Raw genomic sequence first — 6,786 nt, 5'->3', positions numbered from 1 at the left:
GACTCAAATGGAATTTGAAATAGCATATGTGAGTATTTTTTTCTAAGGGAAAGAAACACAAAAATAGAGCGGCAAGAAATGACACCTGACTTTTTGTTTTACTTGGTGACACAATATATGGTGGAAAATTAAAATCGGATTTTTTTTTAGTTGCAGTTTTGGCTGATGCCTCAAAAACCAAGGACAATTTAATAGCTGCAAAATACCCTCAGATCCTAAACTAAAGAAGAGATCTGCCTATTAAAGGCATATTTAATTGTGAAATGGCTTCTACTACCTCCAGTTTGCGTAAGAATTAGAAATTGTAAAATGCACTTGGGAGAGAGGATTTCAGATTCTTGGCTTCAGTACCCTTTTTAGAAATGGAGAAGGGTGTTTCCCCTTTTTAAAATATATGAAGGAACTATTAATACAACCGCTTGACAGCTTGGTATGTGTTTCCTAAAGTTCAAGGAACATAGATAATATTTGACTCCTGCAGGGAGGTCTGCTGCTGCTGCTGCTGCTGCTTCTCCTCCTCCTCCTCCTCCTCCTCCTCCTCCTTCTTCTTCTTCTTTGAGAAATCTTAATATAAAGTTGTAGATTAGGTTGTCATTTTCTGGCAAAGGTGTAAAGAAAGGCGATATAGAGAGATTATGTCTGCATAGTATAAGTATATTCCATATGGACTGAACAGAGAATTGAGCAAGGGAATCTATCTAGGATCAGCCTAAAGGTAACTCACCCTAAAAGTGCTGCCTAAATGTTGAGAGACAGACTCCTGCAAGTCTGAGGGCTGAGGAGATAGCAGAAAGTTTCCAGCTACAGAAAAAATTGTAAATATCACAAAGACTGTAATTTGATCACCATTTGAACAGCAAGATCTACCAATTGCACATTTGCCCTTAAGAGGGCACCAACACCAAAAGACATCTCTCCTAGGCAATAAAAACCATTCAGCATATTCCTTTTCCTCCTCTCACCATCGCCCCTTTTGTTTCAATCCAGAGGACCCCAAAGTATTAGGTGTTGAGTTGTATAGGAAAAGCAGGAAAGAAGGAAAAAGAAAGTCTTTCCCAACTGCAAGTTTGATGGCCTGAGGCAGAACTGAGTTGGAACTGAGAAGAAACTTTAAACTGAATTTATCAATAAAATTCTAATATTAGATTTAAAAAAAAAAGGTTATTTAATCCTGTAATGCAATTCTACTTGTGATTGACATGGACTAGATAATGAGACCTGCACAAAATTTCACTCACCACCCTCCCATGCACCCCCGCCCCCAAAGAAAAGTCTAGAGCATGGCTTTCAAGGTTGTTGAAACAATAAAATTAATGCCTGATCACCCTTAACTAAGTCCTCCTTGTTCAACATGGTTACAAATGTAATGCCTGGGTGTCACATGAAACATCTATGTGAGATTCTAGGGACTTTCTGGGCATGACACTGATGTATGATAGGAAGCAATTAGAAGAACAATGCATGTATATTCACAACACATTATGCTAATTCCCAAATTTTGAATAGGGATAGTCTTCAATACGAGTTCAAGTTCTATTTCTCCATGACAAGAAGCAAGCGAAAACTGTATCTCATACTTGTAGACTCTTGACTATAGTTAGCTATTCATTTCCTGCAATGTCTTCTGCTCTTAGACATGTAATGAAGACACTTAAATCTCAACATAGAATGTCCTACTCTCTTGTTCTTCACTACCAGCCACTACATGCCTTATGATATTCTCCAAACTATATTTTTTTCTGATACATTCACTACCTCCTTTAATTTCTCCTTATGACCTCTGCTTAGCCTCCCTCATTTTACTTTATAAACATGGGTATGATGTCCTCCTTTTCTCTCTTTAAATGTTGTTAGTAATCTAGAAGCCTCTTGGCTTCAACTCTGTATACAAAGGACAATCATGCTGGGAAAGATTACATAGATAGATGATAGATAGATAGATAGATAGATAGATAGATAGATAGATAGAGAATGATAGATAGGTAGACAGATAGATAGATGATAGATAGATAGACCTCTGAATCTTTTTGACACCTTCATTATAAATAGTATTTACTTTCTGAAGACCAAGCTGAGCATGGTTGAAACAGAGATAATTTCCTTGTCTACATTAAAAGATGTTAGCACCTTGCTCCCATTTATTCATTGTAAAAAATATTATTGATCCCCTTTCTGTGCCAAATGTGCTGGGGTAGATGTATAATGAATTAGATGAATAAAGCCCCTCCTCCATTAATGGTGATACAGAAATGAAGGAGAACCCAAATAACTCTCATAAAACAACCACATACACATGCACACACACGCACACACACACACAAACACGCACTGTACATATAAGATTAGGGCTATAAATGAACATAATGGTGCTAAAAGACAGGATATCCAGAAGTCACAAGGAAGCCACTCTGAAGGACTATTTCAGTTGAAACTTGAAGTATATGTAGGAGTTAGGCAGGTGAAAATAAATAGCATTCCAAGAGAATTTATTGTCTGTGTGAAAGCACTTAGGGAAAAGAACTAGGAGCTTTAGAAAAATTATGAGGAAATTATGGATGAGGCAAGTGTAGAAGGGGTGGAGTTAAGTGACACAAGATGATTGCAGATAAAAAAGGTAAGAAAGGGCCAAATCATTAAGGGTTTTGTGGGTCAAGATAGAGATTCTAAAATTTATGCTAAGTGCAGTAGATGACAACAATTGAAGGGTTTAAATGGGTGAGTGAAATGATCAATCAGTGTTACATTTACTGATTTTACCTTCATAACATCTCTCCAAAAGATTCTATATTCTCTATTCTTATGGTCACTACCCCGAGAGTTCCAATCAATCCACGAATCCAGATCCTTATTACTCCTTGCCTGAACTGTTATAGGAGACTTTTAAAAGACCTCTCAGATTTAGGTTTGTGTTGAAGAACAACTTTGATCCTCTCTCTTTCCTATTCAGAAATTCCTCATTAGCTAAAGGATGTTACCCTGTTCCTTAGCTGACATTCAAAACTCTTTATTTTTTGTCTCCTGTCTTATTTTATATTAAAACTTAGTTGTCAATCAACTTGAACTCCTCCACATTTACTCCACATACTTGCAACTAATCCTTCTCATCATTTTCCCCAACCTGTTTGCTGTGCCTTTATTCTTTTTATGTTCAAATTCTCCCAAGGCTTAAAAATATAACCGTAATGACCTGTCTAATACCTACAAATTTTTGACCAACTCAAGCCAGGTTCTTTGTTCTTCCCTCTCCCTTGTATTATAATTTAATCAGTTAATTAATTAGGCAAAAAATACAGAGAGTTGTAATCTTGAAGACACTCTGCTAGGCACTGTTGTTTTCTTTTGATCAAACAAAACACTGTTATCTTTGCTTTAAGATAAATACAAAAATTTTTCTGTTAGAGAAAAACATGCCTTTTCACCCAAATAAAGATGTATCATGCAGTGTTGTAATTTGTACTAAGGGTATATAATATCAATGTGAGCTCAAAGGGCAAACATTAAATATTGCTTTGTAGGGTCAGAGGAGGCGTGCCTAACTAGGCCTTGAAGAAGATGAGAGTGTTCAGACCATGTGAGGTCAAGGGCATTCCAGAGAGGAGGAATGTCTGTTCATATCTTACTACTTCTGGAGTATACACACTCTGACTTTGGACCATGGGTCTGCTTATTCATTTATGCAGCAGCCAGGGGTGTTCTGCCTTGCACAGAGTAAACAATAATCTCTTTCATGGGATACCTGGGTGCTCAGTCAGTTAAGCATCTGACTTCAGCTAAGGTCATGATATCATGGTTCGTGGGTTCGGGCCCCACGTCGGGCTTTGTGCTGAAAGCTCACATCCTGGACCCTGCTTTGGATTCTGTGTCTCCCTCTATCTTTGCTCCTCTCCTGCTCACACTCTCTCTCAAATATAAATAAACATTAAATAAAATTTAAAAAATAATCTCTTTCCTGTCCAACCTCTTCAACTGCAGGTACTAAAGACTAGAAAGCTCATGGAGTCTTCCCTGTTAAGTCCTATCATATATCCTTAGTACTTGTTGCCATCATGGTTCAAAACCAAGTTCATCATTTTTCTCCTACAACCACCCATCATCCACTTTTCCCAAATAGACAAATTATTGGGGGATATGCTTAATCTATATCCCTGATATCTTATTCCATGAGCAGGGCCACTCATTAGCATTATAACCCTGGACCTGTTTGTTACCTTCTTTATTCATGGGATAGAAAAGGGAATTTATTCAAGTTGAGTTTAGGAAAAGAAGCCAGGCAAGGATGACTCTGTCCTTCCATCTCAACTTTTTATGGGGAACTTAGCTGACTGCAGGAACCATTCATTTTCCTTTATTCCTGTATATCAAAGAAAACTGATGATCATACAGCAGCCCCAGAAAGCTGTTTCTGAGTAGGCGAGAAACTGTTCACTTCTGGGATTCTATGTTAAGGAGGCTGCTTTTTTGTTTTTCTCAATTCCTTCCTTCCTTCCTTCCTTCCTTCCTTCCTTCCTTCCTTCCTCTTTCCTTCTTTTTTCCACTAATGTAAACAATATTCTCCAAAAGTCAAAAAGGATTTTATTTTGTTCTTAATGTGCCATTCAAACTTCATTAATGTACACAGTGGCTGTTTTATTTTTAAAAAAAAATTTTTTTTTAACGTTTATTTATTTTTGAGACAGAGAGAGACAGAGCATGAATGGGGGAGGGGCAGAGAGAGAGGGAGACAGAATCGGAAGCAGGCTCCAGGCTCTGAGCCATCAGCCCAGAGCCCAACGCGGGGCTCGAACTCACAGACTCACAGACTCACAGACTCACAGACTCACAGACTCACAGACTCACAGACCGTGAGATCGTGACCTGAGCTGAAGTCGGACGCTTAACCAACTGAGCCACCCAGGCGCCCCGTCACAGTGGCTGTTTTAAAATGAGTAACTATTCCTTGTGCAACAAAAATCAGTCAGACGATGTCCCCTAGCACCAACAGCAGCAAGTCCCAGCTTTTCCCCAATGGCATGCTGTCATGGTTCCAGAATGCCTATGGTTAATCCATTATGGGTAGTGACAAAGGTGGTATTTAGTAAGTATTTACTTCACGTTAATATCTTATAATTGTTAGTCTATATTTATTAAAAATTGTAAAATCAATATACATACAACTGTTGTCTTCTTGTGCATATAAACAAAGATGCCAGGAAGCAATTTCTTTGTGATCCTGCTCCCTTAATTGTTAGTGTTTATGTTTATTTTTTAATTTTTTTTAAGTTTATTATTTAGTTTTGAGAGAGAGACAGAGACAGAAAGTGAGAAGGAGAGGGGAAGAGAGAGAGGGAGACACAGAATCCGAAGCAGGCTCCAGGCTCTAAACTGTCAGCACAGAGCCCAATATGGGGCTTGAACTCATGAACTGTGAGATCATGACCTGAGCCGAAGTCAGATACTTAACTGACTGAGCCACCCAGGTGCCCTGTAGTGTTTATGTTTAAAATGAGTTATTATCAATGTCTAACTAAATACAATGTAATGATTAACAATTTCATTAAATTTCAATAAATGCAAATATTCAAAATATATACATAATTTAATGTTATTATAATACCTATAATTTCATATAAATGTATTTTTTAATTTTAAGATTATTATAAAATAATTAATTTCCACTGAAATATTCACACAGTTGTATCAGCATTAAGTGAACTGTTCCTCCTTCAGAATAAGATATAGTATTTTTTACATTTTTGAAGGAAAACATCTGATGAAAATGTATTCGTTTTTTATTCTTTTATTAGTTGAGTTTAACATTTATATTTTCCATTAAGTGTTCATGTTAAAAACCAGATTCCAGAAAGTTATCCCAAATTCTGTAATTCTGAGACAGAAATTCTAGAACTTTTTTCTACCATGTCTTCAACAAAATCAGTTCTGCTTAAGCCTGGAGTCATTTTTTTGAAGTTAAAAAAATAAATTTTAATATATCTTAAAAACTCAAGCCATGCAAAATTAAGCATGATAAATTCATCTGCAGCCTTCTAAGTAATCCCACATCTTTGGTGTAATAAACATTAACCATTTTATCTTTATCTTTCCTCTTTTATCTTTCTATAAATGTTTTACATGTGTAAATTACATGTACATAACACATATGTACCTGGCATTATTTACTTGAAGATATTTCTGTGTTAACATTAAATGTATAATTTTACTAGGGCATATGTTTTATGGGTCTTATTGAAACTTTTTTTCTCTACTAGTAGAGTGGAATGATATATAGGCACTTTAGAAAATCATGTATTTTCTTCTGCATGTTTTCTTTTTTAGCATTTTTAATTTATTTTTGAGAGAGGAAAAGAGAGAGAGAGCATGAGTGGTTTGGGGCAGAGGGGGGATAGAGGATATGAAGCGTGCTCTGTGCTGACAGGAGAAAGCCCAATGTGGGGTTTGAACTCATGAACTAAGAGATCATAACCTGAGCAGAAGGCAGACGCTTAACCAACTTAAACACTCAGGCACTCCTGTTTTCTTAAATAATAAAAAATAGCTATAAATTCTTGCTGAATATTGAAAACACTTGTCTAGAAAATTATTATAAAATGTTAAATTTATCCTTATAAAAATCTTGATTATATAATTTCAAATTATAAAAAGAAAATTAAAGCACAAAAAAGAATGAGTGAAAATGTTTTAGTCATTAACATTACTGACATATAATGCAATACAGTCCTATATTTAAAATCAGGACCAGTGATATCTCTGTTTGAAACATAAGGGACAATAAAGAAGTGATTTTGTTTT

Source organism: Panthera leo, chromosome A1 (genome assembly GCF_018350215.1).
Source record: "Panthera leo isolate Ple1 chromosome A1, P.leo_Ple1_pat1.1, whole genome shotgun sequence".
NCBI lineage: Eukaryota > Metazoa > Chordata > Mammalia > Carnivora > Felidae > Panthera > Panthera leo.
Note: the sequence above shows the minus strand (reverse complement) of the source record.